Source organism: Zalophus californianus, chromosome 3 (genome assembly GCF_009762305.2).
Source record: "Zalophus californianus isolate mZalCal1 chromosome 3, mZalCal1.pri.v2, whole genome shotgun sequence".
Lineage (NCBI taxonomy): Eukaryota > Metazoa > Chordata > Mammalia > Carnivora > Otariidae > Zalophus > Zalophus californianus.
In genome coordinates, this window is record NC_045597.1 from 71,586,677 (window position 1) to 71,609,123 (window position 22,447).

General features: G+C 49.0%; 1 long non-coding RNA gene across 1 annotated transcript; it reads right to left on the reverse strand.

Moving 5' to 3' along the window:
- Positions 1-915: 915 nt before the first annotated feature.
- On the reverse strand, positions 916-22,183 carry LOC113920859. Its single transcript, XR_003519401.2, has 3 exons — positions 21,991-22,183; positions 21,581-21,751; positions 916-1,173 (listed from the first exon to the last, which is right to left on the reverse strand). It is a non-coding gene; the product is annotated as an uncharacterized LOC113920859 (long non-coding RNA).
- Positions 22,184-22,447: the final 264 nt, after the last annotated feature.

Consider the following 22,447-nt stretch of genomic DNA (forward strand, 5'->3'; position numbering starts at 1 on the left):
TGAGTTTTTGGGGGCCCATAAGTGACTGTCTGACCTGCCCTCCAGGCACAGTGTCAGGCAGAAGGGCCAGACTATGGGCTGGAGAATGGGCTTGGGCCAGCTTCTCTCCTGAGTTAGTACTGGCTCTGACCTGGGTCTTGGGCACAGTCTTCCATGTGGCCTCAACCCCAGGGGCAAAGCCTGCTCAGGAAGGAGGAGAACTGAGTGGAACGTGCCCTCTCTGAGGACAGAGGCGTCCCGAGGTGGACCAGGAGGAGGGAGGGCGAGGGCAAAGCCGTGCAGGGCCACTGTCTCTTCTTCCCTGACTCCTCAATGTCCCCCCTGGGTGGACGGGCCAGCAGGGGCCCTCCCCTTGGTTCTGTCCTGGGACTGGAGTGGAAGCCCCATCTATGGGCAGCATGTGCAAGGGAGAGCGCTTCCCCCCACCGTGCCGCCTCTGAGGGCGGCCCCCATCTGCTCTTGCTGCATGGCTGTCCACAGGACCAGAGGCCTCCGGGCTCCTCTCCTGCCTCTCTGCGGCCCCTCGTCCAGATGGCAGCCAGAGTAGCCTCCTAAAACTCCAATCAGACCCCGCTGCCCCCAGTTTCAAGCCTCTTCCTTCCTGGGGGGGGGGGGGGTCTTGGCTGGTCCTTTGGCTGGAAATGACCTGCCCCCAGATTGTGACCAGCTGATCCTTCCTGAGTCACATTCTGAACAGTAAATTCAGGTTCAGCTCCAAATCACTTCCCCAGAAAGGCGGGCACCGCACCCCCAACCCAAGGTCCCCCCAACTCCCACCCCAGTGCTGTCACATCACCGTGTTCTGATGGCATTTCATACTTCTCGGATCTGTCTTGTTCATTTATTCACTAACTTATTCTCTGCCACTCTCCTGGAACATCACCAGAGTAAGGATTTGTTCACGGCTGTTCCTGGCATACAGTAGGTGCTCAGTTAAACATTTGTGGTGGATGGTGCTCAGCTGGAAGGGCAAATGTGTCCAAGGCCTTTCTTCCAGGAGACTAAACCTTGTCTTAGAAAGTGGTTTGGTGTCTCCCTTCAGGAGCTGCTTTAAGGTTTGATAACCTTCCAGATGAGGACATTCTTTCTTCTTGGCTGAGCTCCCATTTGTTTTTACTGCTTGGTCTTAAAGCTGAAGCAGCCCAGCATAGTGGTTCAGGCGACAGCCGGGGTCTGGAAGACAGTTACATCTGGGTTTAAATTCAGATTCTGTAACTTACTAGCCTTGCAAATTTGGGCAAGTTACTTAACCTCCTGAAGCCTCCACTTCCTTGGCTGTAAAATGGGGACTCTGACAGAGTTGCAGTGGTTCCATACAATGATACCAGGAAAGCACTTCTCACAGTAAATGGCACTGAGAGGTGCCTCAGGATTCTTCCATCTAAGCGCTGAAGTGGACTAGTGACTGGCTTCCTGGGGCCATCAGCTGGAGTACTTGTGATCACTGCTTCAGAATATCCTCCCCGGCTGACCTTCTGCCCCCCTCCCTCTCTGCTGATGCTGACGAAGCTGAGGTCCCCAGAGGAACCCAGGACGCTGCAGGGACCCCACTCCTACCCACTTCAGACCGGAAGGGGTGGCTGGGAGCAGCCTCTGCGGTGGCAGGAGCATGGTCCTTGGGAGGCCGTGTGATTCCGCTTACCATGCCAGCGGGGCCCGGTCGCTGGTCACCAGCCTAGATATAGCGGGCCTGTTTTGGTCATTAGCTGCGGCTTTTTCAAGATACAGAGAAACCACAATTGAGTCTGATGCTCTTTACAGAAGCTATATTTAGATTTCTGGCTTCATAACAAGCCTGGTATTTCCTATTTTCTCCTACTCTTCCAGTGTTTTTTTTTTTTTAAAGAGGACAAGTCAACCTAAAACATTGAATAAATAACCCACCAGGGATGGAACAGTATGGTAAGACCAGCCCAGGATCCGGAGCCAAAGAAGGCCTGGGTATCATCACATCGTTTATATTCAGGTGATCCAAGTAAGTGAATTAATCTCTTTGGTTACATCAGTCTCAGTTCTGGGATGCTTGGGTGGCTCAGTTGTTAAGCGTCTGCCTTCGGCTCAGGTCATGATCCCAGACTGGGACCGAGCCCCGCATCAGGCTCCCTGTTCGGCAGGAAGCCTGCTTCTCCCTCTGCCACTCCCCCTGCTTGTGCTCTCTCTCTCTGACAAATAAATAAAATAAAATCTTAAAAAAAAAAAAAAAGGCAACACAACAGTCCCAGTTCTCCAGGGACTCCTGGAGGGCACAGATCCCTGACCCAGGAATGGGGAGAGCACCCCTGGTGGCGGGAGGCCTCCACAGGCACCCTCGGTGGTTGGGGCATGTTTGTTTCAGGCATGCGCTCTTTGGTTCTGCACCGTGTCCGCAGGGCGCAAGAGAAAGGCAGCCAGAAGGGGCTGACTCTCAAAGCAAAGCAAGCCTTTGGTCCTCTGCAGCTGGAGCTTCCCAGGTTAGGAGGTGCAGATGGTCCCCCTTCAGCGGCATGTGAGTCTGACTTTCTGCTTCAGAGGGAAGATGAGGGCCAGCTACTTTTCTAGGATCTGAATGTGGGCCCGGGAATCCATCAGGCCATGTGCCTTAACCAGGAACCTGTGCAAAGAGTGACGAAATGAAAAGGTGACACACTCGGCTCAGGCAGCCAACAGAGGCAGAGACCCTCAGGGACACGAGGGACACATGGGAGGTCCAAGCGGGATGAGAGGGCACACGTAAGCCTAACAGCAAAACCGCCTGTGCCAGGCTGTGGTCTGGCCTAGTGACAGCCACGCAGAGCATGTCCGCCTGCTTCAGGTGGCCAAAGAAGAGAAGTGGAATTAGGGCAAACACCCTCCCAGTGGGAAAGGAAGCTAGGGGACGGGAGAAGAGAAGAGAGGGTAACCAAAAAACCCCACACATTGACGCTATTGAAAATAGGCTCTGGTGGCAGCGAGGACATTGGGGTGGGGGGAAAAGCAGAAATCTGGGCTCAGGGGTGGGTGGAGAGACTGTTGGGGGGTCCTGGGATAAAGAGCACTAAGGTCTTACCCAAGGCATGGCTCACCCTAGGAGCGGAAGGATACGCATGCCATCAAAACACCCTCTGACGCCCCTGTTTCACCGGTCTCTGGACTCCCCTTGCTCCTTCCGTGGACCTCTGCCCCACCAAACACGGAACTCAAGAGCGGGGACGAGTCTCATGCATCTTCATCGGCCGCACATCCAAACCTCGGTGGGCGCTCAGCAAGAGCTCAATAATGCATGCATACGTGTGCCGAGGACCTGGACAAGGGCTTTATTTCTTCACCAGCCCTTTCTTGTCCTTTCAGCAGAGGTAAAGGTTAAGAGGAGACTCGTTTACAATTCGTGGTGGGAAGATCTCTGCTTAGGCAAGTTCCCTTTAAACCTGCCTTCTCTGGGAAGACAGCAGCTCCAGGTCCGAGGCCTTCTGCCTTAAACAAGGAGGAGCCGCCCTCTGCTGGCCACATGTGGTAATGCCACACCCGGGCTGCGAGAACCCAAGAACCACCCCCCCCACCCCCCCACCCCCCCACCCCCCGCCAAGGGAGACGCTGACCTGGTAGATGGTGTGCAAGTCTTTAGGTTTTAAAAGCTCTTATTTTCCTCTCCCCTTTTCTCTTCTATTCATTTTCTTTCCTAGTGCCATACTTCCCCAATCCTGCCAATTCCAACTATTGACGCTATGAATGCCAGTTGAAAGTTAATATGTGTTAGATATATAATTTCATCTCAGAAGATAAGAAAAAGGTAATAGGTGAGGAAATAGAAAAGTATCATTAAACTCTCAAAACTCAAAGCACCAGAGTTATGGATCTTTTAGAACTGATCATTTATGTTCATGTAACAGAGAAACAATGATTTCTTCTCCAACACACAAGTCAATGTGTTTATTAATAACATATTTGACAGGAAGGTGTGTGCATTCCCATTTGTAGATATGTTTGGTTAAATTTTAATTTTCTGATCAAAGTCTGATTTTCCAGTTTGGGTGCAAGTGGTTGGCACAGACCTGAGGGCTGCAAGGCCATGGAGAACCTCAAATCACTTCTCATGCCCGCTTTCAGAATTCAGATCAAGGTTTTTAACATCTGGCTTTTATTCTGATCATGTTAAATGATTGAAATTGCAAAGGGCACCCAGAACGTGTGCCACGCTGACCTGAGGAAAGCCTCAGCTCGGCTCTGCAGTCACGTCTGCAAACAGAGCAATCTGACCCTGGGGGTGAGTCCCAGCTGTCTCGGGAGAGGATTTCCTTCACGAGCGTGTGCCAGCTCAGGCATCATCAGGGCATTATGGTGGAAGGAGTGTGGGCTTTGGAGTCCGATGGGCCTCGGTCAGAGTCTTGGCTTTGCCACTTCCCAGCTGGGACTTCTGCCATTTCTTTAGCCTCTCTGAACCTATTCCATTTCTATAAAATCGAGGTAATGGGAATCCAATGTAGTGTTTGAAGAGGCAATGGTCGCCCCAGTGAATGGTGAGCAATCTTGATCAATAATGTCTGACCACTGTCAGATCTGTGTGTCAGAGATGCCTACGCACAAGGGGATTGGGCTTCTGTTGGCCGAAAAATCTAGGATCGTTTCCCAATTGCTATACGTGGTCGGGGCCCTTAGAGAGATGCTTCTTTTCTGGGAGTGACACTTTTATCTCACTCTGCTACGGGGTGGTCTGTGACCATTTCAGGGGGATTGGAGCCTTCCACCAGGCCCGTGCCTTCTAACCTCACCCACGTAAGTCAGATTGGCCACTCCTCCCAAGTCAGTGGTCTCCAAACTATACTGAGTATGATTCCCTGTCATTAAAAATTTCTGAGCACATACCCCCTAACATGCATAGGTTTATTTTACATTGTGTATGTGCACCATATTCTGTTGTCAATCTACATATCAAATATGTATATATTGAATAAGAACTCAAGTTCTTATTCTTGAAATAATTATAAATAAAATTTTTGCTTCATCTTCCCACATCTCAGTAGATTTTCTTAGAAGCCTGCTTTAGACCTCACATCTCTTCTGGATCTGGGAAGGGCCAAATTACCCTGACTCCTGGACACCATTATTTATATTATCTTACTGTCACCCCATCCCACATGCCAGTGGCCGCCACATTTCCGTCAGTCCCCAGGTATCCATGTCTTGATGACGTGGATGGGCTGTCATGCATTCATTTACTCCTCGCAATCATTAATTCTTCCACCATGTATAGGGAATGATCTGTTGAAGACACACCATGCCAGGCTCCGGGGTAAATGGATGGGGAAGAGTGTGCAGACAGCCTCCCTGGCTTTCTGGTCCCGATAGCTTCTGCAGAGGTTATCGCAAGACCCAGCTACTGTTGTGCATAGAAAGCTGTCAGGTGGAGGCTAGCAGCACACGGCAAGGACTCTGTGTGTTATCAGCACACCTGCGTACCATACCTACGTCTCTCTATGGGACTCTATACCGATTACGATACCTACCTGCACCAACGATGCTTACTTACGCTGTGTTACTGGGGACTGGCCGGGGGTGAGCTGCTATGACCAGGCTACCTAGTAACACTCAAGAATTGGCGATTGCATCAGGGAAGAGTAAAATTTTGATATCAATATATAATAACTCTTAGCGATTCTTTGGAAGAATTGTATTCCTTTCTAGATTTATTGAATCAGAGGTTTCAAAGTTTTAAGCAATTAAAAATGACTGCGTGGTCTAGAAGACCAAGAGATGTAGAGTTAGTAATCAAACATTGGGAGAGGGACCAAACAGGCCACGAGAGAAAAACGACAACTTTGTGAAGACAGACCAATAGCACGGAGAAGAAAGGAGAATGACTTGAAAGAAGAAAAGCGACAACTGCAGGATTGATGGGGATCATCAATGAGCGTATGGACTTAGACGCTCCCAAATGTGGACCACAAGCGCCAGCCAAGCGAAATATGGGAGCCCCACACCTGTTGGGGGCATACAGCGGCGCTTTACCGATAATCATGAGGATGTTCTACCAAGCCATGGGCCATACCAGAGGCAACTACTTACTGTTGTCATTGTCATTATTAGGACAACTGCTACCTTGACGAGTTTGAGGTCCAACAGGGAAGAGATATGTAAAGACATAATAAGAGGCCAGTACGTTCATTGGTAGAATGGAGAGATGTTTGAATAATTGACTATGTGAGCATAAGAAGAAGTATTACTCGGGGACCAGAGAGTGTTTTGGAGAGGAGGGGCATTTGCGCTGCATCTTGAAGAATAAGTAGGCGTTCATGAGGCAAAGAAGGGGAGCAGCGTGGGCTAAAGCTCAGATCTTGGAAAGACTTGGCACGTCTTGGGGAGTGAAGGGTTAGAGGTGAAAGGAGAGAAGGGAGGGTGTGTGAGTCAGAGAATAAAGTTAGTAAAGCGGGTTGTAAAAAGGCCATGTGTGCTGTGCTAAGGCATTCAGACTCTGCTCCACTGGCCATAAAGAACAATGCCGAAGATTTTAAGCAGGGCCAACGGCAGGATTGTCACGAGCACTGGCTGACTTCTACATCCGGTCTTGCCCCCCGGGATGAGCGGGCTCCCGCGGCTGCCCTGGATGGATTGGCTTCACTCGGGGCCCCCGTGGCCAGTCACCCACGTTCAGGAAGTGGCTTTCATGTGCAGTGGGATTTCGGCTGGGAGCAGCCTCACTATAATTCCTAGCACTTGAGCGGTTTGCGTGGAGGAAGCCTCCAGACGCATTCATCCTGAAGGCCCTTAAACTACCTAGAGGTTCCAGATGCGATTCGAGTACTTAATGCGATCTCTTGTCCCTTGTGACCAGCCACTGGCCACTTGGTCCCTGGGGCGGGTGGAAGTCGAGAAAGGGAACAGGCAGGCAGTAGGCCTGCCATCTGACTTGGCGTTTCGCTCCATAGACGGAGTCCCAGCCTGAAGCAGCATCTGACCCTCAGGCTGGGAACAAGAGATGGCCACGCGCTACAGACCCGGGGGGCTTGCGAGCTGGGTGTTCTCGGGGTGGCAGGGGGGAGAGGCGCCCTCCCTTGGCTTCAGGCAAGGTCTGCACAGGAAGGAGCCAAACAGGGGAGTGGTTCAGAGTCTCAATTTAGAGAATCTAGGTTTGAATCCTGTCTCAGCTCTTTACTAATGATGTGACCTTTCCTAATGATTCTACACCCCCCCGCCCCGTACCTCCAATTCTTCTCAGTAAAATAGAACGGCAATAGCTTCCTTAATGGTCCTAGGGAAGATTCATTGCAATTTAATGAGATAACACACATAAGATGCTTAGCATAGAGACTGGCACTCCGTGATTACAAAACGGTGCCAATTACCGACTGACTTCGGATATGGTCTGCTTAATGATGACCTTCCTCCTCCTCGTAGTTCTGTGTGCTTCCACCTGGCTTTGCTTCTTCACTCGCCTGACGGCAGCTCTGATCCCTGTGTAAACTCTGGCTATGCAGCCTCACTGTCCAGAAAAGATCAGCAAGGCTTCCGTGCCTCATAGGGTTCTGATCTGGCTTTGAAGGCAGAAAGTGTCAAGACCTTGACAAGGAGTTCTTGAGCTTGACTGCTGCACGGAACCTCTCGCGGAGTATTTTCAGCCTTCTGCTGGCTGTGATTTATGGGTTGGGTGGATTCTCAGCTTGGGGCCACGCAGGAAGGAATCTTCTGGGAGCAGGGCCGGGAGCCTCACCACGCTGTGTGTTGATGCAGCAGGCGGGGAGGGCAGACAGCCTCTTCCTCCTGTGTTGTAGACTCTGCCCAGACTTACAAAAATGTCAGCCTGTAACCGGAACGAGGGACAAGCTCCGGTGATGATATTGTTTTCGGAGGTCATTATCAGCAGGGGGCTGCACAGGCGTCTTCCAGGGCTGGCAGGGAAACCGCTCTGTGTTTTATTAACTCTTCTAGGCATGGCCTTGAGTCCAGAGGTAGGACAGCCCTCCCAGAGACACCGGACTAGGGATGCTCTAGGTCCCGGCAGCAGGCAAATAAGAGATATTGATACAGATGGAAGCCACACCAGATCGAATTCTGGTCAATAAAAACGCTTTTAAATACTCAGAACCCCATAAAGATGGACAGGCCCTCAGGGCTTGTGAGCTCCCAGGCTGGACAAACTCAAGCACAGAGGGTGCTCGGGCTGCCAGGGAGACATGAATCGGGGGGGTGATTGGACTAATTTGGTCTTTAAAGTCCTTCTAACCTGAGAGGCTATGATTAAGGACAGCGAGAGGTTGGCTTCCTTTGACCTTACTGTGTGCCTTTGGCGAAAAGTTAGCATCTTGAGGTCTGAGCTCTCTTGCTATGCTAGGGAGGGATCAAAGTGAGTGGTTTCTACCGTCCCTTCCACGCCCCCATCTCCTGACTATAAGTAGGGGTCTGGGGGAAAAACAAGACCCAGACAAGAACCCTATTTTTCCTTAAGAGTTCTTTTTTTAATTGAAAAATGAAAAGCTTTGGATAATAAATTTTTAGAATAATCAATAAAATATTTCAGCAGAGTCATTTATGTAGTATTCCTAGCCTTGAGACTTACCAAACTTACTTTTTAAAATATACAATCAGAATTTTTGTGTCTCAGATCTTTACAATTCCTGAGCTCCGGGAACATTCCATAGGCTATAGCTCACAGACCAAAACCGAGATAGATACATTTCTGCCTGCTTTCAAAAGTTGTTTTATTGCCCTGCTCATGGCCTCACTTTGCTGTGATTTAGCCTTGCCAACCCTATTAGAATGACTCACAGGTGGCCAGCACCTTTTATCCACCCTACAGTCCTTCTCTGAGCTGAGCTGTTTCTGCATGGGCAACACGGCACCCTCCTTGGGCAAGACCCTGGGGTTGATCGAAGCAACTGGCAACAGAAAGCTGCTAGAAGTTCAACACACACACACACACACACACACACACACACACACACACACACACACACACACACACCTTACCCAGAGCTTAGGGTAAAGTGACTCTCCAAAGCAGTTGGCTACCAGCATTAATTTATGGAAGGCAGAAAAGCATTTCTCTAGAGGACCAAGTTAATGCACTGCTGAAAAGTGGACAGGAAGTACGAAATGAATATTTATGGAGTGTGTGTTCCACGCCAGACACTGCTGGTCCCGTCACATAAGTGAACAGAGCAGACAGATTCCTGCCTCGGAAGATGAGTGACAGGAGTCATGCAAGTTATGGCTCAGGGGCTTTGGGGCCTGGGGCAAGCTGCAAGACCACGTGGTGCCTCAGTTTCCTCATCGATCAAATAGAGGGAACAGTGATTCCAACCATATAGGACTACGGAAAGAAATAAGTTAATGCATGTAAATAACTTAGCATGGAGGCTGGCTCACACTAAGCACTCAATAAATGTTAGTATTTTTTTTTTCTTATTAATCTTCACAACATCTCAGTGAAATTGGCAATGCCAGCCCTATTTTATAAATAAACTGAAGATCAGAAGCGTGTGCTAACTGACCCAGGGCACGCAGCAGAGCTCAGAACCTGGGAGGGTTCTTTGCCTGCAGCACACAGAAGGGTCCTCCACATCCCAGTAATGACTCGGTGTTAATAGATCAACTTCAGCTTGCCTTTAGTGCTTTTCATTTATCTTCAGGGACTTGTAGTTTTGCTGTCTTTCTGGGGAAAGAGCAAACTTAGCACCTAGTGACTTTCAGCAACCTCCATCCCAAGCCCTGATTTGGTTGTCCTGGGTGTGAAATGCGCTCAGCATTACAAAGCCCGAAAAGGATTTAGAGATCATTTTTTTATAAAAAAAAAATCCGCATTTTCAGGAAAAGAACATCAGGATCGAGAGAAGTGGGTACCATGCTACCATCTTAGAGCCACGTGCTGGCAGAGCTGGGGCCAGAATCAGGTCCCACCCGCCCCTCAGAGGGGTTTCCACAACAGCCCCCCCACTTTCCAAAGGCTGGGACTCTTCATTCCACCTGGTCTTCAACCTTTTGTCCTCTGGTCTTTCCTTCTAAAGACCGTCACTGTATCTCACCCAGGGGCAGGACATGACTTGCTTTTAAAAACCTGACCACGTATCGTTCATCCATTTTCTTAAATATTTATTCAGCTCTGGGTATGGGTCAGGTCTGGTTCCAGGCCCGTGAGCACCGAGACAGACAGGTCTCTGCACTCATGGAGTTTTCCTTCCAGTGGGAGGAGGTACACAAGAACAGGTAAAATAGAGAGACATGGAAACATCGGAGAGGTGTCACAAGAACCACGCACATCGCTGAGGGAGGAGGGCATGGGGGCTGGTGGTGTTTCCGTGTACAGAGTCAGGGACGCCTCTCTGAAGGAGCCATGTCCAATCTGAGCCCTAAGTCCCAAGAAAGAGCCCTTCTTGTGGAGATCAGGGGGCTTCCTCCAGGCAAAGGGAAGAGCCAGGGCCAAGGACGACAGGCTGGAAGTTGCTCCGGGAGCACCAGGAGCAGAGGGGGGACCACTGGAAGCAGGTGGGGAAGGAGACCCAGAGCTGGGAGCTCTGCGACCCCCTCTCAGGGGCTGAGATTTCACTCACAGTACTCTGGGAAGCCCCTGGAGGGTCAGAGACTGGGTGAAATCACCAGGAGTGACTTCAATTATTTTTTTGAAAGCCATCTTGTGGCTGCGGAGCACAACAGACTTCGGGGAACGTATTAGTAAGCTCTGCCACGGGAAAGTACGACCCCCAAGTTGCTCTGGCTCACCATGGGGACACTTGGTTCTTGCTCACATCCCAGAGGCCACTGCTCTGGCCCAGTTTCTTCTCACTGTGGGACCAGGCTGAAGGGGGCGGCCCTGATACAGGGACACAGGGGCATGGCGCCCCACAGCAGAAACTGCGCTCACACTTATGCTTCTGCTCACATCCGTAGGCCAAGGCAATTCTCCCATCCAGGCCAAAGGTGATGGGGCAGGGGGGTGTAGTAACTGAACAACGATACAGCCTATCCAGGGAGGGGGGCCGGCGCCAGGAGGACCAGCGGGGAGCTGACTGGGGGTTCAAGGGTGAGTGATGGTGGCCAAGGCCAGCGGATGAGGGTTTAAGTTGATGATGGATTTGGAGTATTTGGAGAGGTAGCGTCAATATGTTAGGTGTGGAAAAGGCATTGGGGAGAGGGAATAATTGAGAATAACTCCTGGGTTTTCAGAATGAGAAACCGAGTACATGGAGGCTCCATGAAATGAGGCCAGGAAGCCCAAGGAAGGACACATGGGGGACCAACGGTCTCTTTGGCCGTGTTCAGTTAAGATGCTTATGAAGCATCCATGTGGGGACATCAAGGACGCAGTTGAGTCATGAGACTGTGGCTCTGAGGGGTCAGGGTTGGCGATTATGAACTTATCTGCCTCGTGTAGGTGGTGTGCTGATCTGCACATGTGCATGCAGAAGTGGGGAATTTCTCAACATCTTTTTTTTTTTTAAGATTTTATTTATTTATTTTTGTGACACACACACAGAGAGAGACAGAGAGAGAGCACAAACAGGGGGGAGGGGCAGAGGAAGAAGCAGACTCCCTGCTGAGCAGAGAGCCTGACCAGGGACTCGATCCCAGGACCCCAGGATCATGACCTGAGCCGAAGGTAGATGCTTAGCGGACTGAGCCACCCAGGCGCCCGAATTTCTCAACATCTTATGCCATGAGCTGGGAGGAACTATGGTGTTAAAATAGGAAAAGTAGGAGGTAAAGTGAAAATACATGGACTGTTTTGAGAGCTATTTGTTGTTTTAAGGTCTCTTTGTTAGCTTAGGAGCAGGCAATGAGGTGATGCCATGAGGTGGAGGGGCAGCCTGTTGACCCAGTGAGTTGGGGGCAGAGCCAGAGAAGGGGGAGGGGGCAGAGGTCACCAGGGAAGGTGGGTGAAGTGGCGAGCAGAGCCTGAGCAGGGGGGTGGGGTGGGGGGTGAGGAGGAGCAGAGTAGAGAGACAGGAGGCAGGCCACTTATGGGGAGATTGGTCAGATTAGTGCCCATATTAAGGATAATGAGAAGCAAGTTTGTCACTGACAGGGAAAGGAGGTACAAATTATGGAGAGGGAGAAAACTGGAATTTCTAGTTGGTTTAGAATTGGAGGTATTTGAATCCCGAATTAGAGGTGTCAGAACTCGGTTTTCAGTGGATAGATAGATCTGGAAATAAATGGAGCTGGACATGTGTAAACATCCTTAGCCATATATCCGTCCACACCTATACATATGTTCCCTAGCTCTGTCCACTGGGACTGTCACTCAAATAGCCAAGAGCACACTTAACATCCCAATCTTGGCTTCTAAGTAACAGGGGGCAGGTTGAAGGGGCTCCCAATGGCCAAACCCAGGGATAATTTGAGCATCCGAATATAAAACGATAGTCACAGGTAACCTGCTGACTAAAATAAGAAAGAGCAGGGCTTCTTACTATGCTCTGAACGAGGGTCCTTCAAACTGACAGGAAGCTCCAGAACCCTTTCAGGAAAGTCTGCTCATGGATTTTTAACTTCATTCTATAAATGAACATTTGATTTTTTTTTAAAAGATTTTATTTATTTATATATATATATTTTAAGATTTTTTTATTTATTTATTCATGAGAGATAGAGGGAGAGAGAGAGGGAGAAGGAGAGAGAGAGAGAGAAGCAGAGGGAGAAGCAGGCTCCCAAGGAGCAGAGAGCCCGATGCGGGACTCGATCCCAAGACTCTGGGATCATGACCTGAGCCGAAGGCAGACGCTTAACCATCTGAGCCACCCAGGTGCCCAGAACATTTGATTTTTTTAAATCAAAACAAAGTATTCTCATTTTAAAAAAACTCAAGCAATACAGAAAATGTAAAGAAGAAAGTTTAAGGAATTACCCTAAGTCTCACACCCACCATTGATTTTGGGTGAACATCCTTTCAAATACCTCTTTATGCATATTCTGTACATGATCTTGCATGAACGTCACAATTGTGTGGCAGGCAGAGGGACAGACGGAGAGGGAGAAGCAGACTCCCCACTGAGCAGGGAGCCCAACTCAGGGCTCTATCCCGGAACTCCGGGATCATGACCTGAGCAGAAGGCAGACACTTAACCGAAAAAGCCACCCAGGCATCCAGGGGACACAGATCTTACACAGGACTGATACTCTGCTGGTCCAATCTGGCAGAGCCTTCTCGCTGTGGCTGGGTCTCTTCTGCTTGGTCAGCAACTCTGCCCCCCAGTTGTTAAATATTGTAGCTATCACCCTGGATCTACGTGATCATTTTTGATGTTTATCAGTATCATGTTTAATGGCAATAGATTACTTTGTTATATGAATGTACCAAGACAGACAGGTATAATTTATTTAACTAATCCCCTATTGATAGACATTTAGGTTGTTCCGATTACCTAATAGAAGTAATGCTGAGCTATTACTCCACATTTATATACCTAGCTTGGTATATTGCTTACCCAATTACTCAGTTTCCTTAAAAAAAGTTTTTTTTTTTTTTTTGAGCAAACACTAAACACAAAGGCAATGAAAGTGGCCACTTAGAGTTAACTCTAAGCAACCTACGATTCTAGAGCTAGTTAACTGATCTCAAGTTATTTAAACTAGAAGAGACACCAAAGGCTAGTCCTACTTATCTAAATCATCATCGCATTGAAAATGGCTCTACTCAACCTCTGCTTAAACATTTTCAGGGGCTGGGAGCTCCTTACCACATTTCCCCCCCTCCTTATCTCTTGCCAGAGTCTATCGCATTGCTGGGTATGCTTGTGTGAATGCTGCCTCTTGTAACTCCCATCCTTTGGGTCTAGGTAGCTTGCTTTCTGGTAATTGTCTACATATGTGTCTAATTTCCCTCTTATTTGCTATCCCTTCTTACATTTGAAGAGGGCTCTTCTCCTTCTGCAGAGACTTGTATTTTATACTCCCAACACCTCCAATTCCCAGTACCATCCTGCATGATTTTATAATGATAAAAATAAGATATAATAATACTGCCATTTGTTGAGTTCTCCTCTGTGTTAGGCTCTGAGTTCATTGCTTTGATCTCAAATTCATAATTCAGGATGTTCAAACACAGAAATGTTAAGTAGACTGCCCAAAGTCCAAGAGCCAGTGAGTGATGGATCCAGGCTGTCTGTCTTTGAGTCATCACCCTCTGAGGGTGGGCCATGGATTTCCCCAGGAATCTCTGGTAGGGGGCTGCCACCAGCCAAGGCAAGTCTCCTGAAATCATGGGTGTAAACCAATGAGGCTGATTATAGTTATGGACAGCATCTCCTACACTACTGATAGTTAGGAACATCCCAAGGAAGGACTGTGATTGGCCAGCTTAGGTCCCACCCCTGTATCAGCCTGGGGAAAACAAAACCACACAGATTCCTAGGCCCTAATATAGCAGAATCCTTGAATGATGAGACCTGGACATCTGTCTTCTTACAAAATGTCCTTCGATGATTCCAAGGATTGGTGAGGTTTGATCTACTACTTTAGCCATGGATATATACCAAGACCACCTGAGGACATTTTTAAAAACACAGGTATCACCCTACGGTTCTTATTCAGGTCTCAGTGGTGGCTATCCCTGGTTACAAACTTGGCTGAATTGGTTCTCAGCCTGGGATCCATGGCTCCAAGGGCTCACGCTGCCCCAAACCCTAATAGTGAAGTTAAATTCTGTATATGCTCGTATATATTTTTCTGAGAAGAGGGGCCAAAACTTTGATAAGGTTCTCAAAGAGTAACAACCTGAAAACTCTTAAGAATCACAGCTTGAGACTGAATTAAGTTGATTAACCAAGCTCTATTGGATTTTGTTGCTCAACTAGCTCAAACAACATATCAGTATTTATTCTGTCCATATTTCTTCTCTCTTTCCACAGGGATCATGACAATGCTTTTCTGGAAAGTGCAGTGCTATGTCTAGTGGCATCCCTTGATCTACTGGGTAGCTCTATACATTAAAAAATATGTGTCACGACTTCTATTTTATAGCCCATAATGGGCCCCTCTTGGTACCACTTTCTCTGCTAATGCTCATAAGTCATCTGTTCAATATTCAGGTCTAGAATTGCATTAGTAATGGATATAATGCTTAAGAGATCTCTTTATTTTGCCCTCAGAAACAGAGGGTTGGATTAATTCACATTCCTCACTGTATACTTCATCGGTTCCTGCAGAGCCCTAGATCAATCCTTCATTCTTGCATTTATCTTCTTGGCTTCCATTTTCCTTTCTCTTAGAGGCAACCACTTCAACGTGACCCGTGTCTGTTATTACCATGTCCCCTATCAGACATGTGGTGTTTTGGGTGCAAAAGTAATACTACATGTACACGCATGTCCTATAGCCCTCATTGTCTCTCGCTTTCTTGACACACACTATATATCAAAAGCTCTATTCATGTTGCCATGTGTCCATTTCATCTATTCCTTCTGACTCGGGCAGAGTGTTTTGCAGAGTGCCTCCTCCACGGGTACCATCCACCCCCCACTGAAGGACACCTGCTGCCACAAACAACGGCAGCCAGCGTCTTCATGCGTGGCCCCGTGGGACTGTAGGAGTACTTCCCTGGGTAACCTGCCTGGGGTGGCCTTGTTGAGTCATAGCACACACAAAGTACTGCTCTCGGGAATGGCTACACCAGTCTGCACGCCTCCAGCAGGCCCAGGAATCCACTATCCCCACGTCCTGGCCACCACTTGGCATTATCCGGCTTCCCAATTTTTGCCGATTGGATGGGTGTCAGTGATAACTCACTGTTATTTTAATTTGTATTTCTCTAATTACTGATGAGTTTGAACATCTCTTCACACGCCTGTTACTCAGGAGGGTCTCCTCTTCTGTGAAATGCCTCTTCTGATCCTTTGTTCATCGAGGAAAGGGGATTTCTAACTTTTCTGGTGATTTGCAGGCTTCTTGCATATTCTAGATCCCAGTCCCTAGGCAGTTTGGACATTGCAAGCATCTTCTCCCAATCTATTGCAGGATAACCTGGTTATCCTCTGAATAGAACCCTTTCATTATGGGGCGCCTGGCGGGGGGCTCAGTCGGTTAAGTGTCCATCTCTTTGATTTCGGCTCAGGTCCTGATCTCAGGGTCGTGGGATTGAGTCCCACGTCGGGCTCGCTCAGTGGGGAGTCTGCCTGAGATTCTTTCCTTCTCCCTCTGGCCCTCCCCCGCGCTCATGCTCTTTCTCTCTAAAATAAATAAATAATCTTAATAAAAAAAAAAAACCCTTTCATTTTGATGGATTCAAATGCATTAAGCCTTTGCCTTTTGCTTTGCACTTTTGAGTTTTGTTTGAGAAGTACTCTCCCTAAGCTGGGACACCAAGGTCCTCTCTGGAGACCTTGCAACCACATTCAAATTGAACGTGGCAACAGCTAAATTGGCCATTTTGCAACTTCACAGCCTCCCTGTCGCTGCTGGAATTGCAGCTTTAGCTGCAAGCCTCACCTTGGGGTCTGGGCCACTTACCCAGCCGGCTCCAGACCCTTCCCCGCTGGTTTCCTCACACACCTGACCGGGTTTGTGGCATTGCTTTAGCACAGAACACCCACTCGCCCCGTCCACTCCTCTACCTTCAGACGTTTTTTCTTTCCTTTTTTCTTAACTAGACCTGGCCAACCTTCAAAACCCACTCCCCCCAAAGCAAAACCCAAGACTTCCGAGGGATCGAATCTTCTCTGATCCCTTCCTTTTCACACGTGTGCCCACATCAAAGTCACTTCACTCTTAGAACCCTACTCCCGAATTATTTTGTGTGGGTTCCGTGCTCTCCCTGGGGACAGGTGTCCATCTGTATTTATTTTGCCCATGGCTCCAGGGCCAGTGGTCTTCGTAGACATCTAATAAATACTCTTCTTTCTCCAAATTCGAGCTCCTGCCAAAGACTGATTACTTAAGCCTCCAAAACCTCTTTAAAAATGCATTCCTTCCTCTCCATCTCCAAAGCCACATCCGTGCCTGGGTTTAATCATTGCACACTCAGACTTTTACAACCTTTTTGTACTTTCTTTCTTCCTGTCTGCCTTGGCTCCAGTGAGAGCAGAGACTAGCTGTAAAATTACCCAGACCCAGAATGTCTGGGTTTAAAGGGGCCTTAACACAGCATTGAATCCACTCTGCCTCTGGGCCTTGAATTCTTTTGACAGTATTCACATTCCTAACAAATGGCTGCTTGAATACCGCCAGCCACGGGGGACTCACTACCTTGTGAGTCTGTTCATTCCCTCTCTGTCCTGGCAGTGCTCCCTTATTTTAAGCTGAAATTTGTCACCATGTAGATTACAACTATTGGTCTTCCCTCTTCCTCTTGGAATGAAGAGGAACAACTTCAGAACAACTATTAATTCCTCTTTCAGTAAATGTATCTCCTAATGGTGGTGCCCAGAACCAAAGGCACTACTGCTAAGTGAAGAATGGAAAAGAAGTCTCTTCTTTCTCCCTCTGTTAGTTTCTTGCAGCTGCCATAAAAATTACCACAAACAGTGGCTTAAAGCAACAGAATTTTTTTTAGTCTCCTGGTTCTAGAGGCCAGAATTCAGAATCAGTATCACCCGGCCAAAATCAAGGCGTCAGCAGGGCTGTGCTCCCTCCAGAGACTGTGCGTGAGAATCTGCTTCTTGCCTCTTCCAGCTTCTGATGGCTGTTGGCCTTCCTTGGCTTGTGATCACTTTGCTCCAATCCTCACGGCCAGCATCTTCAGTTCTCTCTCTGTCAGCCTTTGCATCACCTTAAATTTCGTGTGTAGCCAAATTTCTTTTTGCCTCCTTCTTAGAAGAATGCCTGTGATGGCATTTAGGATGCACCTGGATGATTCAGGAAAATCTCCCCACCTCCCACCTCAAGATCCTTAACTTAATCACACCCGAAAAGACAACTTCCCTCCATGTCAGGTAACGTTCACTGGTTCCAGGGATAAGGAAGTAGATATCTTTGGGGAGGGGCCTTTTTCAGTCTACCACACTACCCTTAAAAGACAACACTTTCCTTAAGAGAGCCTAGCATCTCCTTAGCTTCTCCCGTGGTTCCATCATACCACTGACTTTTACACTGAGACCCTAATTAATTTGCTCTGGTGCTGTTGGTTGCTTGATCTTGACTGTGGTACATTATCCCAAATGAATGACACGTGGGTAGCTGTAAACCGTTGTTCCAATACATTGGTATCTTCTTAGACCTATCCAGCGGACTTTCGGGATTTCTGCCCACTTTATTAAAAAATCTGTAAATCTTAAGTTTGGTAAGCGCTCGTTTAGTTTTCACGGTGATTGAGATGTTCCGTGAGCCTACCAGAAAGCGCGGAGCCCTGTGGCACATCAGTGGAAGTGTCGGTCCTATTTCCATGAAGCCCATTCCCTGTCTTGTCATCTTATCTGTCTCTTCTCATAGGTCTTCTGCTGATCTTTGCGAGGTTTCTTGCACCGGGTCGGCGATGGGAATGATGACCGTGTATTAAACAAGTTTTAATTTCCTTCCAAACCCTAGTTTAAATCTATTATGCATGGATTCATGTTGACTTTTAAACCAAAGTTAAACACTTGACACCAAAAGGCAGGTGTTACGTAGAGCAGAGCTTCTCAAATTTCAAGAGGTCTCAGAATCACCAGTAGGGCTTATTAAAACACAGAGTGCTGGGCCCCACCTTCAAAAATTCTGACTCACTAGGTCCAGAGAGGCCTGAGAACCTGCCTGTCTTAACGAGTTCCCAAGTGATGCTGATGTCGCTGGTCTGGGAACCACACTTTGAGAACCACTGACGCAAAGTATGGTTCCATTACATCTTCATATAAATAATGATGTGAGGACTTTCAGGGCTTCCTCTAAGAATGTTTGGCCACAGCGGGTGTTTAATATTTGCTACATAATAGTGAAGATATGTTGGTTATCTTTGGTGTTACATGGCCTCAGGTGAGAAAATATATTCTGTCACCAATATAGGGATAGCAAGTTAGCTTCTTTCCTTAGTTCTTTGCCTTCCGACTATTTCACGTCCTCTCCAATTAAAATGCATTATAAATACCTGATGACTTGAATTAGAGGCTTAACACAAAGGCTAAAGCCTAATATAGACCACTTTTGCATCCAAATTGTGTACACTGAAGATCACTCCCTCCCCCCATCACTGAGAGTCTCTACTCCCTAGATCCATTTCAACCACCCCTGCTCCTGATTCTCCTGACTCTGACCTCAAGACTGTCCTTCCCAGGTAAGCACTAGGGCAGGGCCAGTGGGCCAGGCCCCCTCCAGGCAGGAAGTGTAGCCCTGGCTCTGACCTTGAGAGCTGGAAAGAAAGCCCGGACACCCATGATGGCAGTTCTCAGAAATGTCATAAGACGGTCTGGCCTTGTCAAATGCCCCCCGGAGACTTCCTCCTACGCAGCCTGGCCCTGGGCCGCCCAGGAGACCTTTAATCCCTCTCAGCTTCTCTGTCCCTTCTGGTTTCCTGAGGGTTGAGGACCCCAGGCCCGGAGAGACATCCTGACCTTGTTGATTTGGTCTCAAAGGGAGATGTCTGCCAATTTAATTAGCAAAGCAGACGATTACAGACATTTCTCTCCCTTTGCTGTCTCTTCCTCCTGTTCCTCTTGCAGTGTCCAAGGTACTGCTCAGAAACGGCCACATGCTCACTGCTGCTTTGGGTTCTGCGGGATTCAGGGCACAATTGCCCTAGCACCGATGGCATCTTGCAGAGCCAGTGACAGGACAGGCCCACATCACGGGGACTGACCGCCTGACTTTGATTTGAGTGAAAGTCCTAGACGCTTCCCACGTACATGTTTGCTATTAGGAGAGTACAACAGGAGGCCGGATTAGACGTGCCATTTAGAGTTGCAAGCTGTTTCAGATGTTTGTGTACAGACGTTTTACTTATCATTTCTGTTTCCAACAAACCAATGAAATAAAAGCTTGTAAAGTGTATGGTGCTTTAACTCTCTTACTCATTGACCCTACAGTATGCATTCCTTTTACAGACATAAAGCTTTGTGAGAGTCAGTGTTACATATTCAATATAGTCAAGAAAACAGGCCTTATTTGCAAGGCATTCATTCCTTGCCAAAGCATCGGTGATTCCAGGAGAGAGAGCCGGCAGGGCTCCGTTTGGCCTGGCAGATGAGTACGGATGAAATGCTGAGTATTCTGTTGCGATGTGGTTCACCACATCGCGTTGCATTGAGTTGCAGAGCTGCACTTTTCTGGCCTTACTCTTTCTGTGTTTTTTTTACTGCATTTCTGTTCTTTTACTCCTTAGCCTGTGGGAATCTTGCCACCCAGACCTCTGAGACACCCAATGGGAAAATCCCTCACCTGGTGTGTGTGTGCGTGTGTGTGTGTGTGTGTGTGTGTGTGTGTTTGAAGCTGACCGCCCCCCCCCCCCCCAGACCACTAAAGATGAAAACCTTGCAAGGGCCTTGAAAGCTTGAGGGAGCTGGTGTCCGACAGGCGGAGCCATGGTTTCTGTCTAGGGGACAGCGTGGGGGTGGAGTGGGGGAAGGGGCGGTTCAGCACCTGGATGCGGCAGCCTGCTCGGGGACACACCCTGTGCATTTAAGGCATCGCAAGGGGATTCGGGCTCACAAGGGCGAAGTACGCCGTCTCCTGCCTCGGCTCTGCAGCCCCGAGAGCAGGAATGCAGCCCGAGGCCCGGGGCGCGCAGCCGAGCCTGGCGACGGGCGACAGGGCTACGCGCAGCTCGGGCTCCGCGATCGGGGCCGGCCAGAGGTGGGTGGCGGTGCGCGGCCCCCGGGGGACGCGCCCCCGGGGGACGCGCTGCGCGAACCGGTCGCCCAGAGTCACTAATGGCCCTTGCGGCCGCGGGGCCGCCTACCCCCGCCCCCTCCACCGGAGCGCGCGCGCGGAGGAAATGGCCTTGCGGGGGGATTGATCTCCCCGGGAAATGGCCGTGTCGGCGCTGTGGTTCCAAGGAGTCTGGCTCCTCTCAGCACAGGGCCTTTCCTTGTCCATCCCCTGCAACCTTCGTGCTTTTGCGCCTTAAAAAACTGTTTCAAATTTCTAGCCAAAGGCTCCCATCCTCCAGAGGAGATCTTTCATTGGGGTTATGGAAATCAAAAGTCATTGCAAGCGATTTTCTAAACTTGGCTTTTATCTGGGACGCCCGTCCTCTGGGGACTGCGGCCGGAGGGAGAGAACAGGCTCTTCAAACGTCCACATCCGCATGAGCAGCTCCTCTCCCCCTCTCCCTCCAAGATGAGGGGGAGGCCGGGGTTCTGCACACCTTCCCCGTAGGAAGTTTGGGAATCCTGCTGTGCCCGTCCCCACTTAGGAGTAGCTAGTGGAAGTGTACTGAGCGCAGCGCTAAGCCTCGTCCTAAATGAGCACGTTTCGTTTTCCTAGCAACGCGATCACCCACATTTTACAGAGGACAGAATCAGGGCTCACAGAGGTGCCGTAGCTCGCCAAAGCTTACCCACCTAATTGCTGGTCAAAGGCACATCTGCCATTCAAGTCCCTCCACTGAGGGAGGCGGCGGCTTCCCTTAAACCGCCATCTGGGAACCTGGTTCTGAGACTGGTTGAACTGTGAATAGCTCCCCTACTGGGAGGGGTGAGGCCTAGGGTTCCACAGCGGCTGTGCAAAGCCCCAGGGGTCAGGATGCATCGTGGGTAAAAGGAAGAGATGCAGAGTGTGCATCAGTCACTCTTACCTTCAGTGTGAGCAGGTTTTCCTCCAGTGCCCCCACACTTGCCCACTTCGTTGGGGGAAAAACACATCGAAGGACTGTTAGTTGGCTAGGGCTGCCACAACAAAATACCACAGACTGCACAGCTTAAGGCTTAAAGAAGAAGAGAAATTCATTTTCTTGCAGTCCTGGAGGCTGGAAGTCCAAGAGCAAGGTATCAAGGGGTGGGTTTCTCACCAGGCCTCTCCCTTTAGCCTGCAGAGGGCCGCCTTCCCATCGTGACTGTTAGCCTGTGTCTAAATTTTCTCTTCTTATAAGGACACCACCTTAAAGTGGACTGGATTAGCCCCCCCCCCCCCCAAGACCCCATTTTAACTTAACTGCCTCATCTCCTAGTATGGTTACATTCTGAGGTACTGGGGATGAGGACTTACTCCAATGGCGGGCACAGTTCAGGCCTTAAGGGGGCTCAAATAAGTATTAGCTGTAAGATGTCCTGCCCTGGGAGGCGTCTGGGCGGCCCAGTCGTTAAGCCTCTGCCTTCCGCTCAGGTCATGGTCCCAGGGTCCTGGGATCGAGCCCCGCGTCGGGCTCCCTGCTCAGCGGGAAGCCTGCTTCTCCCTCTCCCACTCCGCCTGCTTGTGTTCCTTCTCTCGCTGTCTCTCTCTCTGTCAAATAAATAAATAAAATCTTTAAAAAAAAAGATGCCCTACCCTGGAAAATCTGCACTGCTAACCCAATATGCAAAGCAGTCAGCTTTTTATGTGCACACACAGACCTCTTTCCTAAAAACAGCCATGAGAAAATTGCCCCAAAACTCTGTATTCTGCCTATTCATTGTTTTTAAGAGTCATGAGTCTTTGGTTTGGCTCAAGCAAAATCATGTGTGAA